The sequence below is a fragment of the Rattus norvegicus genome, chromosome 5 (assembly GCF_036323735.1).
Source record: "Rattus norvegicus strain BN/NHsdMcwi chromosome 5, GRCr8, whole genome shotgun sequence".
In the NCBI taxonomy this organism is placed as follows: Eukaryota; Metazoa; Chordata; class Mammalia; order Rodentia; family Muridae; genus Rattus; species Rattus norvegicus.
Genome location: NC_086023.1, coordinates 142,115,701 through 142,141,264, shown reverse-complemented (window position 1 = coordinate 142,141,264; position 25,564 = coordinate 142,115,701). Strand labels below are relative to the sequence as shown.

Here is a 25,564-nt window from a genome sequence, read left to right as displayed (position 1 = left end):
TTCGGAGCTGGGGACCGAACCCAGGGCCTTGCGCTTCCTAGGCAAGCGCTCTACCACTGAGCTAAATCCCCAAGCCCTCCAAATGACATTTTTTATAATGCATCTTTCAAGTTTATTTCGTGTGTGTGTGTGTGTGTGTGTGTGTGTGTGTGTGTGTGTGTCGTACCCATAGAGGCCAGAAAGGGTGTAGGATTTAGAGTTAGTCATGAGCCTCCTGATTGTGGTGCTGTGAACTGATCCTTTGTAAGATCAGCAGATGCCGGAGTCTTCTACCACCCCCTCGCCCCTCCCAAAGAGATAAAGGTTCAGTTACTGAGCTTTGGTGTGAGCGGTACACCTTGGGACTTGGTATTTACGCCCACTTAGCTATCTTCGCCCCGGGGAAGAAAAATGGTGAGGAAAAGGCCCAGAAAGCGCCTTGACAAGGGTGCCCGCCGTCTTCTCCAGCTGCCTGTCCCCTTCTGTACCAGAGCACTGGTGTCCCATGGTCAGCGTTGGCCTGGCTCCGCTCTGCTCTTTGCTCTGCTAGATCCGGGGGGCAGCCGGGAGCTGAGCCTTGCTCCCTCTGGGGCTGCGTCTCTGCTAGAGCTGCCGTCACCTGCCAAGCTGAATTGGGCACAGGAAGCGCCTGGCGGGGAGACGTGCTGTTGAATTTGGAGGCTCTGCTCCACTCCAAAATGCACTCCTCCTGGCAGCTGCCCTGTGGGGAAGCTGCTGAGCCTCCCCGTCTCTGCCAGGATCACAGCCACTTTTTCCTGAGAGAGAAACAGGGCTGCAGACAGTTTTACTCATTAAAGCCTTCTTTTTCCTCTTAAATCTGTTTTTGTGGGTTTTTTCTTTTTCTTTCTCTCTCCCCCCTCCCCATTTTTTTTTCAAGAACGGAAAAGTAAAACGGATGATATTGAAATAAACAAGGCATTTGTGATAAGAAGGTTAAAGCAGATTGTTGGGGGTGGGGAAGGGGTTTGGAAATGCACACAGGCCTCTCCTTGCCTGTTGAGAAAGAGAGAGGAAGAGAGTGCATGAGTTGCCCGCCTTCCCCCACAGCTTGCTTCCTCAAGGGTGGTGGAGGTCACAGTGAACAGCTATGGGAAGGAAGCTCACCTTTATGAGGAGTTAACTGAGTGTTAGGCTTCCAGCCTGGGTGTGTGCTCCTTCAGTTCCCTAAGATCCCTGAGTGAGAAGGGCCCATTACACAGACTGGGAAAGTTGAGGTCCTGCTGAAGTCAGGTCCAGCAGATACACAGAGGATACTCAAGATAGGGATATCAACCTCTCTGACCTCATCTGCTGTGCTGGTTTGGCTACACATTGTCACCAGAACAGTTGTGTTTTGAGCCAGAATAGGAGGCTGAAGAGGAAGGGAAGAGGAAAAATGAGGAGACATTGGCTGTCCCTGAGGCGTGAGTATCTTGCCGGGTAAGACCGAAGGAAGGATTACTGTGTGTGAATGTGTCAAGTTCTGGCTGCTGTGCTCTGACAGACAGCGGTGTTTTGGGGAAGGGCACATCTACATGGGTGTGGGTGGGTGTGGGTGCATGGGTTTGGCTTGATAGTCAAAGCAGACTTCCTGGAAGGGGAGGGCTGTGGAAAATGAATGAAGTCCAGAGCAGACAGCATTGTCTCAGAGGAACTGGGGTAGGAAGGGGCAGGTCTGGCTTGGGTAGGAGGAACTACCTGTGGGGGATGTTTGTGGGTACCTATGTATGTTGATGTGAGAGGCTCAGCTTGGAGACTGTAAGACTAAATAAATAAATAAGTAAATTGGAGTAGGGGAAAAGCCCAGTACTAGAAGGCAGACACATGATTCTCATCCTGGCTCCGCCATTTTGGTTTACTATGCGATTTTGGACAGATTCCTTTCCCTCTCTGGGCCTCAGATTTTCCATCTTCAAGTTGGGTCTTGGAGCCTAAAGTCCTGGGAAGAGAGTCAGTGGGACTTGATTACCAAGCATTGGCATCGGGACCAGGAAACCGGAGAGGAGGCAGTGGCACCAGTGACAGATGATCTGGGGTTGGTCGTGGCTGCAGGACTAATGGGGCGCTCTGGTTGACTAGAGACAAGGGGTGAAGGGAGGGGAGAGGCAGGGGATGGAGGAGTGACAGTGAGTTAGGTGTTGACTTAGTACCGTCCAGTGGAACACTCATGCCGAGACTCATTTATGAGCCTCCTCATCAGGAGCCTCACCACGGGCCGGATGTGGCCGACGCTCCTCTCTACACTTTCCCACCTGGAGGGGCACTCAGTGAATGTGTCTACCTGCTGCCCTGGAGCAGTTTGGATTTTGAGGAGCCCACCCTCTGGAGATGACGTTAGGAGCTGTGACTAAGGTCTCATCTGTGTCTCAGGGGACCTGAGTTGGGGAGAGAATGTGCATCTGAGAATTCTGTGGAGATGGGTTTGAGTGCAGTGACATTCCGTGTCCTCCGTCAGGATACAGGGTGCCAGCGAGGGGCGCAGTGGCTTGTGGAACTGAGTGAGGGCTTTCTTCCTACCTAGAACGTCCCATGTGGTCGCTGGAATCGATCATCAATACAGTATTTACACCTCAGCAAGTGGCAGCTGCTGCAACTCAGAGGTTTGGTTTTTTTTTTCCTCCCAAGAGTTGATTGGGAAATTTCTAAGTTTGCTCATGATAAATGTTTACTGTTTACTTACAGAGCGTGCTAGGATGGGTTCTGGTAGCTGGCACATGGCACCCATAGACACAGAATGCATTGCATACAGTTGGTATTTAAAAGGTGCCACTGTTTTCCTTTGATGTTCCTTTTGTAAGGGAACCTACTGCGTTGTCCGTTGACCTCCCCTCAGCTTCCTGCAGCGAGCATCTCAGGTCTCAGACCCCTTAGATCTTCCTTCCTGGTGGGGTGGTTGGTGGGGCCGAAGAGATGAGAATTTAGGTGTCTTGAGAGTCTAGGTTTGCAGCTCTGCCTTCTCTTCCTAGATGTGTAATGACCCTGGGCAAGGTATTTAATAGCTCTCTGTTCCTCAGTTAAGTCACTTACAAACTGGGGGTGGCTGGCCAGCCTCCCTCATTAAGTTGTTAGGAAGATGGAATGAGGTCATGGGGTGTAAGTGCCTGGCACTGAGGTATAGTTTCAGTGAAAGCTTGAGCCAAGCTGCCCTTCATCCCTCTGACTGGGGACCCAACTCTGGCCTTGGGAGGGAGGCCTGCAACCTGGGAGGGAAGGTTTTTGGCAGAACATGTAGGTCATAGCGCAGAGGACCGTGGGACCCTCCAAATGTATTGGCATGCAGTGGAGGGGAACTCCCTGGGCTGAAGAGCTTACTTGTAAGGGCCTCACCTGCAGATTGCCTGATAAGCTCCCGGTGCGTTTCTGGGGCGGCTTCGGCAGCCTGGGCTGCCCTGATTTACCACTCCAGCCCCGAGCAGATTAAATCAGCCAGAGTCATTTGAATTTTACCCGGCCTTGTCACACAAATCTTCAAAACTGCTGTCTGGCAAGAAAACTTTCTCTGTACTTTTTTTGCAGGAAGACTAGACGCTCTAGAAATTGAGGTGAACTAGGAAAAGGGAGGAGGTGCCAGGGGGAAGGGCAGGAAGAGAGCTTCTCTCAGTGTGAGTCTCTGAGTCTCACAGGACTGTGGAGGAAGGGCCAAAAGGGCTAGCTTGTGTGAATCGGTCAGATCTCAGTCAGATCAGTCTGACCCCAGTCAGATCTGTGATTGGGAGGATGGGACAAATGACTCTATCCATCAATTATCCACGGCAGTGGTGAGCAGAGAGCAAGAGCCTTGGCAGCTGAAAAGAGAACACACAGTTGTCAGAGGTCTGGCTAGAGGAAGGGTAACTCCCAACAACATGGTGAAATGAGGGAGGGAGGCTAGAGGCCTGTGCAGGGCTCAGGCTCTGGGGATGCATGCCCCTCACCCCCCATCCCAATCAAGGGAACTCCTCTCTTTGCTGTTTCTCAATCAAACCACAGGCCCAGACAGTCCCTTGGTCACAGGGAATGGTTGGCCTCATTAGACAGAAAGCAAAGATGTTTGCTAAACAGCCACTCTCTCTGTCTGGGTTTGATCTTGCTTCTGGCAGACAAATCTAGAAAAATCACAGAAAACTTGTCTCCTCCCTGATCAAACTGTGCCTGAGATCGTGTTATATCCAGAGCATTGAGCAAGTGAGCTAATAGTCCTGTTTTATTAGTTCTGATTTAGTTTTTTGTTTTTTTTTGTATCATTTGCCACATAAATCAGACCCGAGCTTGCAGAAGTGTCAGAATGGGGAAGTGGGAGCCTGTGTCGTATAAAGTGTTAGAGTTAAAGGATGGCTGTGCTGGGATAGTGTGGCAGCTGACTCTAGGAGACAAGTTTGGAAGGAGGGCTCGGGCCGATTAAAGAGAGGCCACAGGGCAGGGTTAAGAAGGAACACAGGGTGAATTCTCTTAGTTAGGGACTGTCTGTAGCTGTGTGTGCACAGAGCAGAACAGGGCAAGCACAGGCTTTGGGGGAAGATCGGCTTAAGGTGGGTTTCATTAGGTTGGATTGGAAAGCAGGGTGAGGAGACCTGACTTAAAAGTTATCACTTGGGGTTGGGGATTTAGCTCAGTGGTAGAGCGCTTGCCTAGCAAACACAAGGCCCTGGGTTTGGTCCCCAACTCCGAAAAAAAGAAAAAGAAAAAAAAAGTTATCACTTACTGATGGTGTCAGAGCTCATTATCAATAAATGCGTGCGTGCTGTCTCATGTATTCCTTAAAGGAGCCTGGGCCTGCTCGCCCCCATTTTAATTTGAGCTTCAAAGATCTTTTGTGACTTGACCAGATCATAGGATTAGTAACTGACAGAATCTGGTCTTGAGATCCGGCCATCTGACCTCAGACTCTACCTCATTCATCATGTTTCTGATACCCCAAGTGACACGTTAGTGGATGTTAGACTAAGGCAGACATGACAAAGGTTAAGAGGAGGAACAAAGGACGTCGGTTCAACAAAACCCAATGTGTGTCCATCAATCAGAAACCAATCTACCATCTATCTATTGTCTACCAAACTACCTATTATCTACCAGTCAGTCAGTCAGTCAGTCTGTTTGTCTATTATCTATCTGTCAGTCTGTCTGTCTGTCTGTCTATCATCTATCAATCACTCTGTCATCTATCAATCAATCTGTCATTTATCAACCTATTATCTATCATTCATCTATCTATTGATATCTATCCACCCACCCACCTACCTACCTACTGTCTGCCTGTCTGCCTGTCTGCCTGTCTGTTTCTCTGTCTATCTGTCTGTCTGTCTATCTATCTATCTATCTATCTATCTATCTATCTATCTATCTATCCATACATCCATACATCCATACATCCATACATCCATACATCCATCCATCTGGTCTATTTTTGGTGCTGGGGATTGACTCAAGACCTGGTCTGTACTAAGTGCATGGTCTACCACTGAGCAACACTTCATTCCTATCAATATTTTGGAGTACATGTTTGCTGAGGTGGTAGGCATTGCAGGCAGACAAGAATATTGAATAGAGTGTGTGGATACTGGGCAGGTAAACAAACGATCTGAGGGGAGAGGTGAGGCCATTGCTTGCAAAGTTCAAGATACTTTCCTGAAAAACAGCTGGAAGAAAAAAAATTTTTAGTATAATGTCCTCGTGAGGCCATGTGTGGTGGCACACCCCTTTAAATCCCAGCGCATGGGCAGCAGAGGTCAGAAAATCTCTATGAGTTTGAGGTCTGCTTGAGTTTCACAGTGATTCCAGGACAACCTATGCTATGTAGAGAGATCTTATTTCCAAACAAACAAACAAACAAACAAACAAACAAAAAACCAAAAACAAAACACCCAAAACAACAATAAAATCAAAAACCAAAACAAAAAAACCCCAAGACCAACAACAAACAAAAAACCAAACAGCAACAAAGCAAAATTCAATGAGCCATTTTTTCTTTTCCCTTTCTCTTCCTTCTGTCCTTCCTTCCTCTCTCTCTTCCTCTCTTCTTCCTCTTCTTCTTCCTCCTCCTTCTAAAGCCAAACCAAGCCAACCAAACAACCCAAACCAAACCAAACCCCAATCCCATGGTCTCACTATGTAACCATGGCTGACCTGGCCTCAAGCCTACTATGTGGCCTCCAACTTGAAACAATCTGCCTGCCTCTGTCTCCTCAGGGCCAGGAGTGGGCTACCGTACCCTGCAGGGTTTGCATTTGTAGTGACTGTCTAAATGCAAGGCCTCTCCCACACCCAAACCACAGAAAACTTAGGGATGGGCCTCATCAGAACTGGGGCATCACATGAAGAAAACCAGAAAACTCTTGGAGAGTTTGGAGAATGAAACGTAGACGAGTAGGTGACCTACTCCTTGATGCTCTGGGGAGCTTTGACACCACCCCAGTGTCACCAGCTCTTCCTACAAGAAGGTACAAAATTAAGATAACCAAGAGGTAAAATTGCTTTGAATTTACCAAAACAATCTTAAAGCTAATCTGAAAGAGATTAAATAGTGAGAGGAGTCAGAAAATTCCAAAGATTAAAAAAAATGAATATTTATTAGAAATTAGCATGCTTTATAAAGGACACTCATTAAAACTCTCGTGTTAAGAATAACTCCATTCTGTCATTGGGACAGAATGGAAAGACCAGATATGGATCCAAATATTTAAGGGGATTTTTTTTTTTGCACGATAAAGTGGCATTTCAATTGATTTGGAAATATATGGATAATTTTATAGATTTCAGTGAGCGGGAAAAAAATGGGGCAGTCCTTCCAACATAAACAGGATTCCCAGCTAAAAAACTGTGGAGACCATGTGAATGCATGTTTTGTTTATGCTAAGGTGGGGCACATCCTTCTAAGCATGCTGTGATACCCAGAAGTCATAAGAAAATAGTAAGCGTGAGTTGATAGAGAAGGCACAGTAGGTAAAGGCACCTGCTGCCAAGTCTGATGTCCCGAGTTCAATTCCTGGGACCACCATGGCACAAGAAGAGAACAGACTTCCACGAGTTGTCCTCAGACCTCTACATGTGTGTACACGCGCACAAATAAGTGTAAAAAAGGTAATGCACTTGGCTGTGAGAATTAAGACTGCAAGTACATTTAAAAAGAAAAACAGTATCAAGGGTTATGAGTGGCAGTGCACACCTTTAACCCAGTGCACACTTTTTTTTTTCTTTTTTTTTGGAGCTGGGGACCGAACCCAGGGCCTTGCGTTTGCTAGGCAAGCGCTCTACCACTGAGCTAAATCCCCAACCCCCAGTGCACACTTTTAATCCTATCACTGGGAAAGCAGAGGCAGGAGGAGCTCTGTCAGTTTCAGGCTGGCTGGGACTGTATACTAAGATATTGTTAAAACAACAACAAAGAGTTTCATGGTCATCGTTAGCTGCATCATGAGTTCGAGGCCAGCTTCCAAAGAGAAGGTGGTGTGGGGCTGGTGGTTGGTTGGGTGGAGTGGGCGGAAGCTGGAGGGAATGGCTAAGAGCAGTTGTTTTTCTCTACTCCTATGACCACCTGGAATTGTGTTCCAGGAATCCAAACCCTCTTCTGGCCTCTGCAGGCACCCAAACACACGAAGTAGACACACCACACACACACACACACACACACACACACACACAATTAACAAAGAGGAAAGTACAGCAAGAGTAAACGATAGAAAATTTTAATTTTATTTCTAATGTGCAAAGAGCAGTTATAGATTATTAAGAAAAAGAACAAATATTTTTATCGTCAGCATGGGCAAATGATATGGACAGGCAATTCAGAAAGAAAATCATCGAAGATAAATAAAAGACACATAACTCTTTAGGGCCCTTCATGATCCCAGCGAATCCGATGTGAGACTGTTCTGTTCCTTGCACGCATTTCTCGCAGCTCATAAGACCCGGGCTGGCAAAAGTTGGGCAGACAGGTGTTAGAATGTGGCTTCTGTCACAGGCAAGGGGTACAGGGCTCGGGGAGGCTGAGCTTTTGACATTACAACATGACTTTGTCATCTGGAAAGTTCATGCTTGAGAACTGTGCAATCCAGTTTGAAAAAAAGACCACACAGAACAACAAAAAAATACTCCTGGTGTTTAAAGAAAGTATATGATTTTGGTTTGGGCCATTATATAGCTCTCCCGGGCTGCATGTGACTCATGGCTGCAGACTGGACTTCTGAGGTAGGCTTTCTGAAGGGCAGCATGGCAAAATCGGAACTACTGTCTTCTCTATTACTGCAGCCTCGTTCGCCAGTGTTTAGTTTAAAGAGTGAAAATGTACTAAAATGAGCAAAGAGATACGTATGCGGATGTTTATCCCGGAGTTGTTGATGAGAGGAAAATCTTGACAACATCCTACGTGATCATCAGTAGAGACCCAGGAACATAAAGATGATGCACACATACAATGGAGTACTATGGAGTAATTAGAATAATTTTGTAAAGCTCTATTTATTGACATAGAAAGATGTCTATGACATATTGTTGAGCAGGAAAAGCAGGTGTCAGCGAGAACAGTATGTATAATACAACTTCTTAGCTATAAAATTATATACATGGCGCTCCATGTGTATATATGCATAGAGATATGCCTGCAAGCCTGTTCACCAGAATGCTAGGAGTTATATCTGGGTGATGGGATTTTTTACTTTCTTTTTCATACTTTTGAGCGTTGGTTGGATTCGAGCTTTATAATGAAGATGAATCATGGTTTTCAACCAGGACAAATGATAAACTCTTTTCTCTTGGGAAGGCAGGTAAGTGTTAACTAGGAAGACGGCACTCTGTGGTTTTGCTACTCTGGATAAAGGCATGACATCCAAGCCTCTTGCGTGGATGGCTAACCCGAGAGCGTTAACTGTGGAGGAGAACGGAGGCGCCAGGGCATGTGGTGGTAGTAATGGCTGCCTCCCACAGGGCGGGGGTGTCTGAGGACAAAATGTGCTCTAGAGCTGAGGGAGGAGAGCATGGGTGGGGACAAGTGAGAGCCATGGTGTCACAGAGTACATTTCTGAAAGTCAGCCACATGTAATAGTGCAAAGTCACGGAGGTGGGGAAAGAGCACAGGACTTGACAAACAGGGAGCTGTTAGTGACCAGGGAGAGTGTTTTTTGATGGAGGACTGAGCCGTCTGGCCATTGTCGCTTGCAGAATAGAGGATTCCAGTTACAGGATTGCAGACTGGAAAGGAATGGAGCTGATTTCGTATGTCAATTACGGGCACATGTGCTACTTGTCTCTCTGCATTCTGCCGTGCCTGCACGAAGCCCCAAGTCTTTCTCAATAGCCAGTCCAGGGAGATAATACCAGCAGATGGGAAGTGGTGGGAAAGCGAACCTCGTGGCTGCGGCTGGCTTGGAAGATGGTACCGGGGAATGCTCGGAAGAAGTGATGCGTGAGTTAGAGCAAGGATGGCTGGTGGAGCCAGTTCTCCATCCAGGTAGACACGGACCACAAGCTCAGTCTCAAGAAACTATCTAGGAGCTCAGGGTAAGTGCAGCTTATGGGCTGAGCTCACACACACACACACACACACACACACACACACACACACACACACACACACACAATTGGCACTCACATCATGAAAAAGGTGACCTACCAGTCAGTACACGAATATTAGAGTGTACACAGTGTCCGCCATCTGAGTATCCAGGGAAGGCAAATGGGGAGTCTGCTCCATGCAGCACTGAGTACGAGAGGCCTGTTTGTGGGTTCGAATGCAGGGCTTGCGAGTAGAGCAAGACACAGAGGCTGTCATGTTTTGTAGGGAAGACATTCAAGGAGAAAGCTTGGGTCAAAGACAGCATTTTGATTGCATCAGGGAACACAGGGGGCCTTGGCAGGAGGAGGTGGGGTTGTTCTGGCCGGCTGCTTAGTAAGCAGAGCTAGAGGAGTGTATGCTCACAGGAGAACTCACCTCGAGGGAAGGCGTAGGCTGGAGAGAGGCCCATTTAGGAGAAGAAAAAAAAAAAAACGCTTGGAGGAGCGGAGGCTGAGGGATTAGATGTCTTAATCTGCGGAAACACTTTACTAAAAATTAACCCTGTGAATATTAGTTTCTTGAGGAGTTCCATGGAAAAGGACGCTGTGTCCATGAAATGTCACATTCACAGACTGGCATGGGTGCAAACCGTAAAGGCCCCGAGCAGTCCTGCGGGGAAGAAAGTTGTTCGGTGGACTTTATAATCCCCACCACCCCCCATTTGCAGAAATCTTTGAATTTAACAGTGTATCTGTAGTAAGATTAACGGGCTAGAGAAGCTGACAGGATTTGGGGCTGTCTTGGGGTCAGTGTGGCTATATATTCTGCACCCCACTGCAGAAGTTTTCACTGTGGTAGAAGCAGTAAGGGATCCCAGCTCCTGGAGGCCTCAAGCAGAATGGAGACAAATCTCAGCCGAAGCTAAGGGCGCTAAGCTCTGAGTTTGTGCAAGCACAAGCCTCAGTGGTTCCGGGAGCCCTAGGAGGGGCCTTTCTGGGTTCTCAGAGTGGGTCCTCTTCCCTCAGATCCTGCAGCTGTGTCATTGTGTGTTCCACCCAAGAGTCTTCAGATGCTCGAACTGAGCAGTCTGTGAAAGTGTGGTCCTGTGTATATCCTTAACCAGCCCCAGATACACAGCTTAAACTCCACATTGCAGGAGCAGCAGCTGGAGGCACCCATCTGGGTACAGAGCTCCGGTGTTCGTTCAGGTAATAACTGTCGGGAGCCAGCTATGCCAGACAGGCAAGTAGGCAGTGTGTTTGCAATGATACCCAGAGGTGCCACTCACTTGGGTGCCCCACGCGATGGCATTTTCTCTCCTGGTCTTCTTGAGTGGGAGGTAGGGGTAGGAGACCGACTTTGATCTCGGTGGGCCCACACTGAACTGCCAGGCTGATATGGGTGCCCTTGCCCCGGGAGACTTGGCCAGCATCATTCAGAGAATCTGTGGAGGTGCAGATCTGGTGCGGGAGTGAGGAGAGGATGGATGGACATGGTTTGAGGATTGTTATTCGAGTCCTACCCTGGGCCAGCAGGGAAGTGCAGTACATGGGACTAGGTACCTTCAGGACTGGGATGTTCAGAGGACAGGGAAGCTGCCAGTCCTGAGGATGGCATGAGGAAAGTCATCTCAAAATAACAGACAGCATCACTGTTCCCCTGGAGATGACTGTGAACCTGGAGAAAGACAAATTCCTGACAGTTCGAATGTAACCTTCCGCAGAAGGTGGGTGTGCTTCCTGTGGGTTTCCAGGTCCCCAAGTGACACCTACCCTATCTCTTTGCCTTCCAGCCCTCAAAGACTAAAAAGCCTCGAGAAGACCCCTTTTGAGGTTTCTTTAAGGCAGTCCATACCCTGGTACTGTCATCAGAGGCTAGCTGGGTGCTGCCCCTCCAGGGTCCTTGATGGTGGCCAGGATAGATGTCCTGGAATAGGCAAGCTGGGGGCCTCTCTTCCCGTTAGGTTCCTTGTGGGTGGCTTGTGCCACTTTCAACTTGCTTCCTGGTTCTCTCCCAGGAGCCAGCTCCATTCCCCAGCCCCGAGTGGCGCTCCTTGGGCCGGAAGCAATGTACGTTCTCCACGACTAGGAGTGGAAGTCAGCAGTTTGGCACCGTCTGGCTGGCAGCCTCTACCAGCTTCCTTTGGCACTTTATTGGCAAAGGCGGTGACATTTCTTTCAGTTGGGTGGGTGGAGCTGTTATGCAAACTCCCGCTCTCCTCATTCGCCAGATGAATATTCATGACTCAGGCAATCTGTAGCAGCCAGACTTTCCTGAGGACGGCAGCTTTTCTTCCCTTCCTCTCTCTTTCTTTCTCCTTCTCTCCTTCCCAGCTCTTTGGAACGCCGAAGCACGGCTATATTTAATTTACAAATACAGAGCTATTTAGCTTGCCTTTGAGATACGGCTTTGGAGAGGAGGTGCTGGGGAATGGGGACAGTGGCAGAGGCTCTGGGTCTTGACCCCAGAGTCTACTGCCCGGATCTCAGACCCCAGGAAGCCACTGGGAGGGGGCGCCCTTTGAGCTGAGACTCATCCCTTTAGGTCACATTGGCCTCTGAGGTTGACATGGAAATCACAAGTCGATGACGCTTGGGTCAGGTACCATCAGTCTGTCCTAGCTTCTCCCATTTCCTTTCCTGCCTGCCCCCTTTCTGCTCCAGGCTTGAGGTCAAAGAACCGAAGGTCATTGGCTTCCTAAGGAAGAGCCAGTCGGGAGGCTGATCCGGATTTGGGGTCCTATTCCAGGGGGGACACACAGATTCCCTTTCCCTCTACTAGTTGCAGTAGTACATGCCTGCAGGTGGAGTTAGGAAGAACAAAAGTTCAAGGTTATCCTGAGCTGCATAGTGAGATTAGGATCACCCTGGCTAGGTGAGATCTCGAGATTCTGTTTTTTTATTTAAAAAAAAAAATTAGAAAGAAAACATCAATAGCAAAAAGGGCTAGCTTCCTAGTCTCTCTTTTGTCTCTTTCCCCAAAGAGGCACCAGATGCCCTGGCAGAGGGGTCAGACATCTCCAGAAATTTCCAAGCAATTTGGTCCTAGCAAGGATGTGCTCGTATGAGTGTGTCTTGTGTGTAAATATTTATGCACAGCTTAAGTGAGTCTGTATGCCTACATCTATGTTCAAGTGTTTGCGTGTGTGTCTGTATGTGTAAGGGCGTGAATGTGTGTGTTGAGGAAAGCCTGGGAATGTCTGCATGTGCGAATGTGCCTCTCCAGTTGAGTTGCGTGTGTACCTCTGTGAGTCTGGAGGAGTTGAGAGTTTCTGTACCCGGGGGTGGGGGGTGGGGTAGGAGGTGGGGGTGGGGGGGCTGAGGCGCTGTGTGTGTGTGTGTGTGTGTGTGTGTGTGTGTGTGTGTGTTTGCAAGTAGATCGACCGTAGGTGTCAAAGTAAGAGTCCAGGAGAGAGGCAGAGGGTGTCAAAGTAAGAGTTCAGGAATGAAGCAGAGGGAGAAGGGAAGAGAGAGGCAGCTGGGCTGTGCTTTCTGACCTCCACCTCTCCTGAACATTTTCCTCTCTGCGGATGGAGAGGAGGGGGGCCCACCAACGAGGGGGGCCCCACCCCCTGTAAGTGATACAGGTTCTCTCCAAGGATGCGAACAGAAGGTTTTCCAGCACAGAACGTCCTGAAATCACTTTATATTCCCCCTCCTTCTCCCATCTAATCAAAATAGCAGTATTGGGCTTGCCCACCCCCACTGCTGCCCAGCACTCAACCCGTCCCTGGGGGGGGCAGGGTGGAGGGAGGCTGTCCTGTCTGACTCCCCTCTCTCCCTTGGAGAGCACCTTTCAGCCGGTAGCCAGGGAGCTGTCTTCCGGATCTCCCCTTCCCAAGCCTTAGTGGCAAGCGCCAGCTGCCTCCCAGCCTGCCAGCAACTGCCAGGGACTTCCAGAACCCACATCTAGGCCCAGTCTCATTTACAACTATGCAAATTTGCCTCTTTTCTGGTATGCAAATGGAGACACGACAAATAACTAATTAGGGTCAAAAGAAGCACTTGAACCAATTAGTGGAGGGCCCTGTCCCTTTCAGTTGGGCGGAGTCTGCTCTCTTCACCGCCTGACTCCCAGACACTCAGGATGGCGCTACCAGAGTGGCAGTCATGGTAGGGCCTTGTCTTCAAGAAGCCTTGCTTTGCTCTTGGCTCTCAGACTCCACTTAGTTTCTTCCTCTGTGAGTGGAGCGATAGCAGTGACTGTCTTGTCCCTCACCCTCCGCTCCCGAGTCATGGGACTGAGGAGGACTTAGATGGCAACGGGATTGAAGATGGCATTATAATTTCTCTGAGGGTGACACCCTTCACCATGCCGGTCAGTTGTGATGGGCATGGATTTGTGATATCTGAAGTGGTTAAGTTCTTGGACTCTGGCAGGTTACAGGCTACATATTTATTGGCCATGAAAGATAGAGTTGGCATCTGTGTGTCTACTGCCGTGACTGAGTTACTTGGCCTGGAGCACAGCTTCCTGGTGTAAAGCTGATACAGGAGAGTTGCTGTAATGAGTAAACATGGGGTGGTTAGGGAAAGGCTCTTTGTCATCTGGGAGGGGATGTGTCAATTTGTCATGTCAGCGGGGGCATCCATATTGTCCCATTTCAGAGGCGAGGCTGCCTAAGGCTGGAGGAGGTGGGCGACTCGGAGAGGTAGCAGCAGAGACCTCTCAGGGCAGGCCTGCCCACACATGGGGCTGTTCTATCTGCTGCTACAGGATACCGGCTCCCCTGAGCCACCCCGATGTTGTTGAACCAAGCGGGCCACAACAAGCCCACTGGCTCAGCTCCACTGTTGGGTGTGAAATTTGGTTGAATTGGCAACTGGCAGAATGGGGCAAACGCTATTCTGCAGCCTGGGGCCTGGGCCAGGGCCAGTGGGCAGACGCAGGTGGGTGGCTGAGTACTAGGGAGTTAGTCAAAGCTAGAAGTTGGCAAGAGTGAGCCAAGGGGTGACTTGACTTGAGGAGAGTATCTTCAGGGATGGCAAAGCCAGGCTGCACTGGGATTCTGTTGCAGGCAGTGGTGGGAAGTGCCAGTGTTTCGAGCATGTGTTGTGAGCATGTACGTCAGAGGACACAGGTGTGTGTGTGTGTGTGTGTGTGTGTTTGGGATTTTTTGTTTTTATTTATTTATTTTATATATAGCTATCTTCAGATATACCAAAAAAAGCAATCAAATCCCATTACAGATGGTTGTGAGCAACCATGTGGCTGCTGGGAATTGAACTCAGGACCTCTGGAAGAGCAGCTGGTGCTCTTAACCACTGAGCCATCTCCCCAGCCCATGGCTTTAATTTAATGCCCCAGAAGCCTGTGTGGCTCTGGAGTGAGTCCATGTGAGTGAGGCTTCAGCAGAGGCCTGCATGGCAGCCCGAGGCCCAGTCTCTTCAAGAGAGTTGAGAGATCAGAAGGAGAAGAGGGAGAAAATGGGGCAGGGATGATGAGAAGAACAGATAAACAATATGGGGTGAGGTGAGGAAAGAGGACGCCACGCATAAGAAGCACCAGCCAGCAGGTACTTCTCCAAGAGTCCCAAGCCATGGGAAACCAGAATGAGGCTTCCTTCTCAGCAGAGCAAAGAATTGTGGGGGCCCAGGAGGCCTCAGTTCAAGGCAAGGATGAGGATACACACATCAAGAAATGCACCCACAATGGAGGAAGAGGGGAGGCCCTGGGAGGAGAATAAGAAGGGGAAACCGTGGTCAAGATATATGAGAGCAGAATAAACAAACGAATAAATAAGATAAAGAAGTGTACCCACACATGAGCCCAGATTCAGACACACACATGCACAAGCATGGTCAGCTTTACAGATGTGTATAGATAGAGGGGCTCTGACACAGACGTGCAGAAACACATGTAGAGATGGATGCCAACAGAAGGGCGTGGCCCACGTCCACAGACACAGGCAGGTATCCGTGCTTACGCTATGGACACTCTTGCACAGGCAGCGAGAGTATAGAACTTACATTCACGGACATGTGTCTACAGACATAACAGAAATGCTCACACTAAGTTAGGTGTACATGGACATGTGAGTAGAAGTGTGGAGCTTAGAGGCAGAGTGAGTTCTTAGCTTGCACAAGAGCAAAAATTAACAAAATGAAACAAACATGTAGACACACACACACACACACACACACACACACACACACACGGACTGGAGAGATGGCTCAGTGGTTAGGAGCACTGACTGTTCTTCCAGAAGTCCTGAGTTTAAATCCCAGCAACCACACGGTGGCTCACGACCATCTGTAATGGGATCTGATGCCCTCTTCTGGTGTGTCTGAAGACAGCTACAGGGTACTAATATATAATAAATAAATAAAATTTTAAATTAAATTTAAATTCCTTTCTGTTTAGTATTTCCCTCCCTGCCTTTCCAGCCCCACCCCAAGTATGTATATGTGTGTGTGTGTGTGTGTGTGTGCGCGCGCGCACGTGCGAGCAGGTTGGTGTATGAATGCTGGTGCCTACAGAGTTCAGTAGAGGGCACTGGACCCCCTAGGCTTGTGTTACAGGTAGTTATGAGCCGCTCAGTATGGGTGCTAGGAGCCCAACTGGGGTCCCCTGAAAGAGCAGCAGGTACTCTAAACCACTGAGACATCCTTCATTTCCCCTACCCTTTTAACTTGAGACAAGATCATATTATATGGCTCAGACTAGCCTGGAACTCATGATCTCCCGCTGCCTAAGCCTCACAAATGCAGGGACTACAGCATGGACCACCGTGCTCTGATTCCAACCGTATTTTAATAATCACCCCAAATGGTGACTGTGGCTAAGAAGCCCTGACCTTTCCTCCTTCTCTGGGAGGTAGTCCCAGCCATCCTTCCTATGGTGCCGGTGGGAGGTAGCAGATAGGTTGACTTAGACTTGACAGCTCCTTAATCAAGCTCTGGTGCTGGCCCTGCAACCCATAATGCATTGTGCTATTATCTCCATACCTTTCCCAGGGCTGGTGGGGATTAAGAGCCGGCTGTTCCTAGTGGGATTTCCAGGCTTACACTCCATGGTCCCTTGGAAACTCTCCTTCCCCATGTGTTTCTCTCATGGGATGGATACAAATGTCTTGTCCATTTTAATAGTTTAAAAAATGTAAGCTTTATTTTTTTTTATGCGTTTGGGCGTATCGTCTGCGTGTGTGCCTGTGTACCATGTGCATGCTGTGCCTGTGAAGTTCCAGAAGAATTGGATTACAGATGGTTGTAAGTGCTGGGAATCAGACCTAAGACCTCTTGAAGAGCAGCCAGTGTTTTCAACTGCTAAGCCATCTCTCCAACACCCTTTCTAATGTTATTATTATTATTATTTTTTATAGCCTTAGAGGAAGGGCCTGGGTGAGATCCACCTTGCCTGCCCCATAGTTCCCTAGCCCAGGACCTGACCCCCAACATTTTGACCCCCAATTTGAGCTCAGAGCACAAATGCTGAAAGATGGTTTTAGTAAAACATGAGACATCCCAGCTTTTACCTCACGTTTATCAGATGCTTTCCACATCTCGCCTTCTCCTTGCAAACTTCTCCTTTTATCAGTGACTTTTCTTTTTTGGTTCTTTTTTTTTTTTTCGGAGCTGGGGACCAATGTCAGTGACTTTTGAGACAGGGTCTCCCTGTATATATTGGCTGACCTGGAACTCACAGAGGTCCTCCTGCTTCTGCCTCCCAAGTGCTGGAAATAAAGGTATGGACAAACATTCCTGGTCCTTTGCTAATAACTAATAGAATAGAATTTAAAAGAAGAATATTCATTAAAAGTTAGAGAGTACATAAGTTAACAAAAATATTTGGGACTGGAGAGATGGCTCCGTGGTTAAGGGCACTGGTTGCTCTTCCAGAGGTCCTGAGTTCAATTCCCACATGATGGCTTATAATCACTCCTAACTCCAGTTCCGGGAGATCCAAGGCCCTGCACAGAGACAAAAACAATGTGTACAGAAGGAAGAGAAATAAATTATTATAAAAATATTTAAAATTAATGGATATCATCGGAGGGGGCAGAGAGGTGGCTTCGGTTAAGAGTACTTGCTGCTCTTCCAAAGGACTTATTCTCTTAGTTCCGGCCCTATCCTTCGGGTACATTCAAGACCAAGGTAGTCCTTCCTGGAGCCTCCCACTCAGCCAGGCCATAGAAGGGAACCAGACCTCAAATGAACTCAGACTAAGGTAGGAAGTGAGCCAGGCCCTGGGAATGTGGGGGTTAGTAGCTTCTAGGAGGGCATGCTGGCTGAGGAGGGTCTGGGGAGAGTGGTTTGGAAAGCAACCTCCCATCCACTCTCAGGGCAGCTAGCGTGGCTGCTGTTTGTGCTTTATGCAGAGAACGCTTCCTGCGTGAAGCAGGACTGGGGCTGCTCCATGTTTGCTTGTCTCTCCACTGCTTAGAACAATGCCTTAGAGAGAGACACCTCTATATGCATGCGCCATTAGCACCTGGAATGGGGGAGGGGTCTAGCCACTTCAGGGCTAAGAAGAAGCACTTGATGCAGTTGGGGGCGGCAGAGCAGTTTTTGGAGGAACCAGGGGAAGATGGTCTCACCAGGTTTCAAGTTATTTCTTCTGAGAGAAGCAGGGATTCTTTACAACTCGAGTCACCCATACCCATCTAAAACTCAATCTGTTTGTGGCTAAGCATAGTGTTGTTATCTTAATGTGTGGACTTTTTTTTTTTTTTTTTTTTGGATGGAGTACTGGTGGCAGAATTTTATGTCACCCAGGTTGGACACATCCTTTCTGTAGCAGAGGTTGACTCTGAACTTCTCCACCCAAAAACTACCTTGGCAGACTGGAGTGTTAGTTTACACAAGGAGTCTAACTGGCCGTTTGACCCAGAGGTCCCTGGTTAGAACCACATTTCAATAGAATGACTTTCTTTTGCAGTCCTGTGTCTTATTTTATGTACCTAAAAATACTGTTGGAGGCTGGAGGGATGGCTCAGCAGTTGAGAGCACTTGGCTGCTCTTGCAGAGGTCCTGAGTTCAGTTCCTAGTACCTTAGTGTGACTCACAACTGTCTATAACTCCAGATCCAGGGGTTTTGACAAACTTTTCAAGCCTCGGCAGGTGCCAGGCATACCCTCAGCACACATACACACATGCAGGTAAAACACTCATACACAGAAAGTAAAAAATACATACATCATGGGGTTGGGGATTTGGCTCAGTGGTAGAGCGATTGCCTAGCAAGCGCAAGGCCCTGGGTTCGGTCCCCAGCACCGAAAAAAAAGAAAGAAAGAAAGAAAGAAAGAAAGAAAGAAAGAAAGAAAGAGAGAAAGAAAAAGAAAAAGAAACGCTTATAAAAAAAATACATACATCATTAGAACATGGAAGCCAGGTGTGGTGGCACATAGATATAATCTTAGCACTCAGAAACTTAGGTAGCAGAATGACAAGTTTGGAGCCAGCCTGGGCTGCATAAGCAGGACTCTTTCTTCTATAGATAAATGTGGCCTTGTTGGTAGAGAGCCTGCCTACCGTGAATCAAGCCCTGGGTTTGATTCCCGGCACTGTATAAACTGTGTGGGTGGCACAGACTTGTACTTCCAGCTCTCAGGACATAGAGCCAGGAGCCTTTGTGGGGGCGGGGGTGGGAGCTGGCCTCAAGGGGAGGGAGAAAGCTTGGCTTCTGTGCGGGGGTAAACTGCAAGTTCATCTGTCAGGGCTTCTGGGGTCCTGGTTGTAGGTAGATGCTTTTGCCTGGGTAGGAGAGGACTTCTCTGGGCTTCTTTGAAAGTGATCTAAGAAGTACCCAGGGTCACAGGATCTTTCTCCTCCTGCCAGTCCTGCGCAACCCAAGCTACTCTGGGAATTTGAAAATGGTCCCTTGCTACTGGCCTCTGCTTGTCCTGTTTGTATAAGAAGTTTTCAGCAAAGCCGCCTCTGTTTTGTCTCAGCCCAGTAGCTGATCTTGGTCCTTTGAAGACAGTGAGCTTCAGCCGGAGGCAGGGTTACACCATTCTGGGTCTGGGTGAATTATAAGCCAGGCCACTCAGTTGCAAGCCACTCTGAGTTTCAGAGTGGGGTCTTGGGCTCTCTTTCTGTTCCTGCAGATCTTTGCAGGAAGTTCTGCAGCTCTCAACCTCGCCTGGGACCATCTTCATAATGGTCTGGTTCAAAAACCAACGTGGGTGGAAGTGTAGACGTGGTCACTGATGCCCAGTCTGGGCAAAAGTTAAGTGATGTAGCCTAGAGTCCCAGTGCCAAACCCCAATCCCTGCTGCAGCAGGAAACTGAGACAGGAAGGGGAGGCAGCCTGGGTCCCCTTTGATAAGCACATCATGCTTGCCACCTAAAGCACTTCTGTGGATGGGGAGCCAGGGATGGTCTATTAGCTTTCTCCTGCTGTCCCCAGAGGGTGCATTTGTCTGTTTTGCATTTTTCCAGGCTGTAGTTAGACAACTCCTGGTCCTGGGGGGCGGGGTGCAGCGAAGAGAAAATGTCAGGGCGACACGCCGCCAAGATAACATTAGCGAAATATCAAGTCCTTTATGATGTCAGGAGGGATTCCTTCCCGCTGCCAAAGCTGCCTAATGACATCATAAAATAGGCCTGCGGCAGCCGCAGTCCCCCCGAGTCATCAATCAGGCCTGTCTGTGGAGGGCTCTGGGATGCAAGGTGGGGGTGCGAGATTTTAAACTCAAAGGAGGCTTGCACACAGCAATACCATGAAGGGCTGAGGGGCTGAAGACACCCACAGGCTCAGAAGGGACCAGATCCTTGTGGCTCATCTGGGCTTAGGGAGGCAGGCATGAATCCTGAATCGCACCCCTCCCCAAGTTATTGAGGACACGTGCACTAAAGCCTCTGAGTGATACTAGCTCCTAGCCAGGAGAACTCAATGGTACTGGACAGGAGGAAGGCTGGCTGACCTGTGGCTCCAGGGACACCAAAATTGATAGGGAAAGACACTGCTGTGTTTCTAGGTTTCCCTGTGTAGTGGAATGAGGTACAAGATCAACCCCCCCCCCCAGAAACACACTGATGGGTGTCTTTACCTCCATCGAGGTAGGTGTGTGTTTCTGTATGTCATGTGTTTGCTTGTATGAGCTTCTCTACCTCCATTCCTCGGGAGTGTCCAGGACACATATACAAAGGGAGCCTGCCCATGTCTGTGCGCTCATGTTCACCTGTGTTGGGTCTGTCTGTCTGACTGGCTGGGGACCTCCATGTCTGTCAAATTGCAGATGTCAGCGAGAAGATGTTGGAGGGGACCAGGAAGCCTGAAAAGGTGAAGAAGATCCTAGAAGGTAAGCAGGTATATGGGGCTTATGCACCCAGCACATCCCTGCCTCACCCCCGACCGAGGACGGTATTGTATATTAGAATCATCTGGGGAAATTGCTGAACCTTCCTATCCTCCGGTGTCACCTCAGATCAATGAATCTGTTTTTCAGGAGCTAGGGCTCAGACACTACTATTTTTAAAGGCTCTCTAGGGAATTCTAAAGGTCAGCCAGGGAGGAGAACCACGGCTGGACTAAACCTTGCTGTTGCAAGTGTGGTCTGAGGGTTATCTGCATTGGCTTCAGTCAGGTCCTTTTAAGAAACACAGAGGATTATCAGGCCCTGGGCTGGACCCCACACACCACACTCCACACTGGCATCCTTTAGTTTGCATTTGACCATGGCCCCAGGTGACCTGTGCATCGGTTCAAGGTTGAGAACCCTAAACCTAGGCCTCTTAGCTGGAGCATGCAAGAGGACATATTTGTGGACTCCTGGGAGATTCTGCAGCAGCCTGATCAGATCAGTCTAGGCAGGGGCCAAAGGACTTGCTTTTCCTTTTGAAAAAAAAAGTTATTATTACTACTATTATTATGATGAAGAAGAAGGAGAAGGAGGAGGAAGAGGAGGAAGAGGAAGAGGATGAAGAAGAAGAGGAGGAGGAGGAAGAGGAAGAAGAGGAAGAGGAAGGGGAAGAAGGAGAGGGAGAAGGAGAAGAGGAGGAGGAAGAGGGGGAAGAGGAGGAGGAGGAGGAAGAGGAAGAAGAGGAAGAGGAAGGGGAAGGAGAGGGAGAAGGAGAAGAGGAGGAGGAAGAGGGGGAAGAGGAGGAGGAGGAAGAGGAAGAAGAGGAAGAGGAAGGGGAAGGAGAGGGAGAAGGAGAAGAGGAGGAGGAAGAGGGGGAAGAGGAGGAGGAGGAGGAAGAGGAAGAAGAGGAAGAGGAAGGGGAAGGAGAGGGAGAAGGAGAAGAGGAGGAGGAAGAGGGGGAAGAGGAGGAGGAGGAAGAAGAAGAACAGGGAGAGGGAGAAGGAGAAGAAGAGGGGGAGGAAGAGGAGGAGGAAGAGGAAGAGGAAGAGGAAGAAGAGGGAGGAGGAGAAGAGGAGGAGGAGGAGGAAGAAGAAGAAGTAGGAGGAGAAGGGGAAGAGGAGGAGGAGGGGGAGGAGAAGGGGAGGGGGAGGGGAGGGGGAGGTGACGGAGGCGTTGTTGATGATATGTATGTGCATGCATGGTATGTGCATGTGTAGAGGTCAGAGGACAGCTTCTGTGGAGCTGGGTCTCTCCTTTCACCTTACGTGGGTGCAGGCTCACTTGCTTTCCTAATGAGTGAGTTCTCAGGTGCTGCTGTTCCTGCTGTTCGGAGACCATGTGGGGGAAATGATTGGCATCATCTGTGGCACATGGAGAAGAAGGTGGATCTTTCTGTCTCTAGGTCTCTGTTTCTTTGTCTCTCTTCATGGTGTGTGTGTGTGTTAATAGTGTAAGGAAGGCAAGATGCAAGGAGAGACCATATTCTCCTCCAGAGCCTGCCTTGCCAGTGTCTAAGGATCTTGATTTCCCTGCTCTAAGGCCAGGCGGAAGCTGGGACAACTTAAGGGAACAGGGAACAGAAGCACTGGCACTTGGTTCCCCCTCTGGTGTCCATGGACCCACTCCCCCAGTATCTTCTGTAATGAGAAGAACTGGTGACAGACCCTTCTCTAGTTCCTTGAAACCCAAGGCTCTCCCAAGTTCACCAGTGTGCCCCCACCACACCTTCACAGGACTTAGCCATCCCTGCAGGCTCAGGAATCCAGGCAGCTATACTATACCAGCTTGCCTGGCGCACTCTGGGCATGAGAATCTGTATTTCGTCCTCTGCAGTTGGTGGTAGTCTTGTGTTCCCCTCTGTAACAGTGGTTACCAGAATGATTAAAGTTTGATTGAGGTGGAAGGGAGGAGCAGGGGAATACCGGTGGAAGTGACTTATGGGTGTTTTCAAGGAGGAACCTCACTGGGACCCTCCCTCTTCTAAGCCCTCTCCTCCCCTTTCTAGGCTTCTGAGGGTCCTTCCTAGGAGGTCAAACTGTAGAGCTCAATCTGGTAGGGGCGGTATGTTAGAAGTGGGCTTCTCTCCCACAGGGAGTCAGCCTTCTTTGTCTGTCTGTCCATCTGGTGGGGAGGGAAGAAGGGGGTGGAGGTGGCAGTGGGAACAGCAGACGGCAGGCGGGGCAGGCCGGGGCTCAGCTGTAGCTGCTGTCCTGTCTGGAGGTAGACCATAGCATTACCATCTCCTTTGCCTGCCTCTGTGCTGCCTGTATTGGGGGAGCAGATAGTGATCAACCAGAATACCAGAGGTGTGAGGCAGGCATGACCTCACCCAGGGTGTGCCCGCTCCCCGAGCCCTGCCAGGCCACCCTCCCTGCTCGCTCACTACCTCCTACCTCTCCTCCCCACAACCAGGTTTGACAACAAGCTTTAGCCAAACACAGCAGGGGCATCCCAATGCACTGGCTGGGTCCCAGCTAGACTCAGGCAGGGAACGAGATAGATACCTCTATGGAACCAACTTCTAGCAAACCCGGGGAGGTTCATGGCGGTTCCAGACTCTCTCTTGGACCCCGGGTGCTGGGACACTTAGGAAGTAGAGGTGGGGCCAGGGAGACTGACTGATTTACGACTAAAATCATGAGCCAAATCTATGTGCCAAAAGGAAGGGACACTGATACTCTAAAATGACGGAGGGGACTTGGAGGTCCATATCAGCTTGGGATAGGAGACAAAAATGAAGAAACAGGCCCGGCAGCATGGGCCAGCAGAAGGACGCCTACTGTGTGTCTGGCATTATGCTAGCAAGTACCGATTTGGAAATCACACCCAGAAAAGCCGGAAAAGATTGTAGGAAGAATTCACCAAGCCAAATATATAAAACATCTCCTGGTTAACTATGTTCTCCATCCATCCCGAGATCCCCATTGTGGTAAGGTGGGCTGCGAGAGTCAGGAGATCATGGAACTGGTGCTTCTTTTTGTACGGTGGCCCCTAGAAGCTGTGTGGGTCTTGAAAACTCAAGGACAAGGTCTTAGGTGAGGGTTTAGAGCAGAAAATGAGTTGGGCAGCCACAGCGAGAACCTGTCCTTAGCACCTGGCTAGGGGCTCCTGCTGTTCCCGCCTGAACCATCCTTACTTGGCTGTCCTCATTTGCACCCTCAGGCCCTTCCCCCACAGTCTCACCTCCTCTCCTACCCTGCTTGCACCCACCACCACCATGTGCACCCTCCCACCCACACTCTCAGGCAAGCAGACAGCGGGCCTCGGCCAGGAAGTTTGCACAAAGAACTGAGACGGCGTCTCTGCACAACGTGGATCCACCTGCGAGATGCTGATCCTTGGCTTCAAGTAGAGGCCCAAATCCAGCAGGGGATGGGGCAGACAGGGCCTATGTCTAAAGCCCACTTCCCAGGGTTCCTTGTTACTGCTCTCCTGGCCCTAGGGGTTCAAGTGGCTTGGAGGACTCCTGTTCCTCTGTTTCCAAGGGACCTATGTGCAGTTCACCATGCTATTTCCTTGTCTTTTATTCAGTTTTGTGTTCTCTGGATTCTCCTCCTTTGATCTGCTTAACTCTGGGAGCCAGATGAGAAAACCACAGAGAAACAGGGTCTAAGCAAGGCCAGCAGGCTGAGCGCCTGTTTGCATTCACCCCACCTCTTACTTCATGTTGTGCATGTGTGACAGTCACCCTCCTCCTTGTCAATTGCTATGCCTCTCTCACTGCCTTTCTTCACACTGTCTTTAGATGGTTGCTAAGGCCTGGTCATGTCCTTGGGGTGCTGGGCGGGGTCAGGAGAGCAGCGGGAGTCTCTGAGCCCTCTCTGGGAGCTGGCAATCTCTGTCTCCTGCTCTGGCACTGAGAGAGGCAGAGCAGGGTGGAGACCTTGCATGGGTGAAGAGAGGTTTGTCTTGCATTCTAGGTAAGGGTCTTGGCTTCTTGAGAGCCTGGAGTAAGGTGGAGAGCTGACAGAGGGGAGAAAGAGAAGAGGTGAGAGAAAGAAGAGGGAGGAAGGAAGGAGGGCCTGGAAGCTAGAGACCAGAGTCAGAAGTCTGAGTAGGGATGGTAGGCATGTGGTATTCTGTCAACCTCCTTTGCATTCTTCAGTTTTAGTTACCCATGGTCAGCCAGGGTCACAGAATATTAAATGGAGAATCTAGAGATAACCAGTGTATGAGTTTTAAGTTGCATGCCATTCTAAATAGCGTGATGAGATGGCCCGCTGTCCCGCTCTGTTTCACTGGGTGGTAAGTTATTCCTTGTCCACTGTATACACAGAGTATGTGCCACCTACCCATAGTCACTTAGCATATATAGGACAAGGTAATAGCTGTGGCTTTATGTGTCTATTGGGGAGGGAAGAGTGTCTTAGGGTGTCTTTACCTTGTGGATAAAGGGGTACTCTTGGAGGGGTGACAGACAGAAATTCTGACCTCATCACCAAGCACCTCTGAAAAGCCACTCTTAAGTATGTCTGGGTCTATCTCAGTACACATGGCTACACCACATGATTTGCATAACCTGCTGTCTGGGATCCTGCCAAGAAAGACTGGAGAGGGTCCTCATGTAGTAGGGTTTAGGAAGTGGCAAGCCTCTTTTGAGGCTGGTCTAATTCTGGGATCCTTTCATCTTCCACCCCATGGACCCCAGCATGCTGTGGGCTTGGTACCCCTCAGTTCAAGCCCCTGAGGAGCTTTATAAGAGGTGAGAAATCGGCATTCTGGGAAATTTTGTAAATCTCTGGCAGCCTCTTGGCCCTACCTTGCATGGATGGCCTCGAGGCTTCTCAGGTACTGGGTCCAAGGCTCCCGAGTTTTTCTACCTGTGAGAGATGAGACCCGAGAGACTGCCTGGGTCCAAGTGGAGTGAGGGCTCTTGG

General features: G+C 49.4%; 1 long non-coding RNA gene across 9 annotated transcripts in view; it reads left to right on the top strand.

Annotated features, from left to right (window-relative positions):
* Positions 1-25,564, top strand: part of LOC102548116 (uncharacterized) — a 136,631-nt gene that overhangs the window by 53,542 nt on the left and 57,525 nt on the right. The window contains exon 1 of one of the 9 annotated variants that reach the window (XR_005504983.2): positions 20,622-20,687. The exons of the other annotated variants lie outside the window; for them this stretch is intronic. This is a non-coding gene — a long non-coding RNA (uncharacterized LOC102548116). Of the gene's footprint in view, positions 1-20,621; positions 20,688-25,564 lie in introns of those variants that run through there. 9 annotated transcript variants of the gene reach the window in all.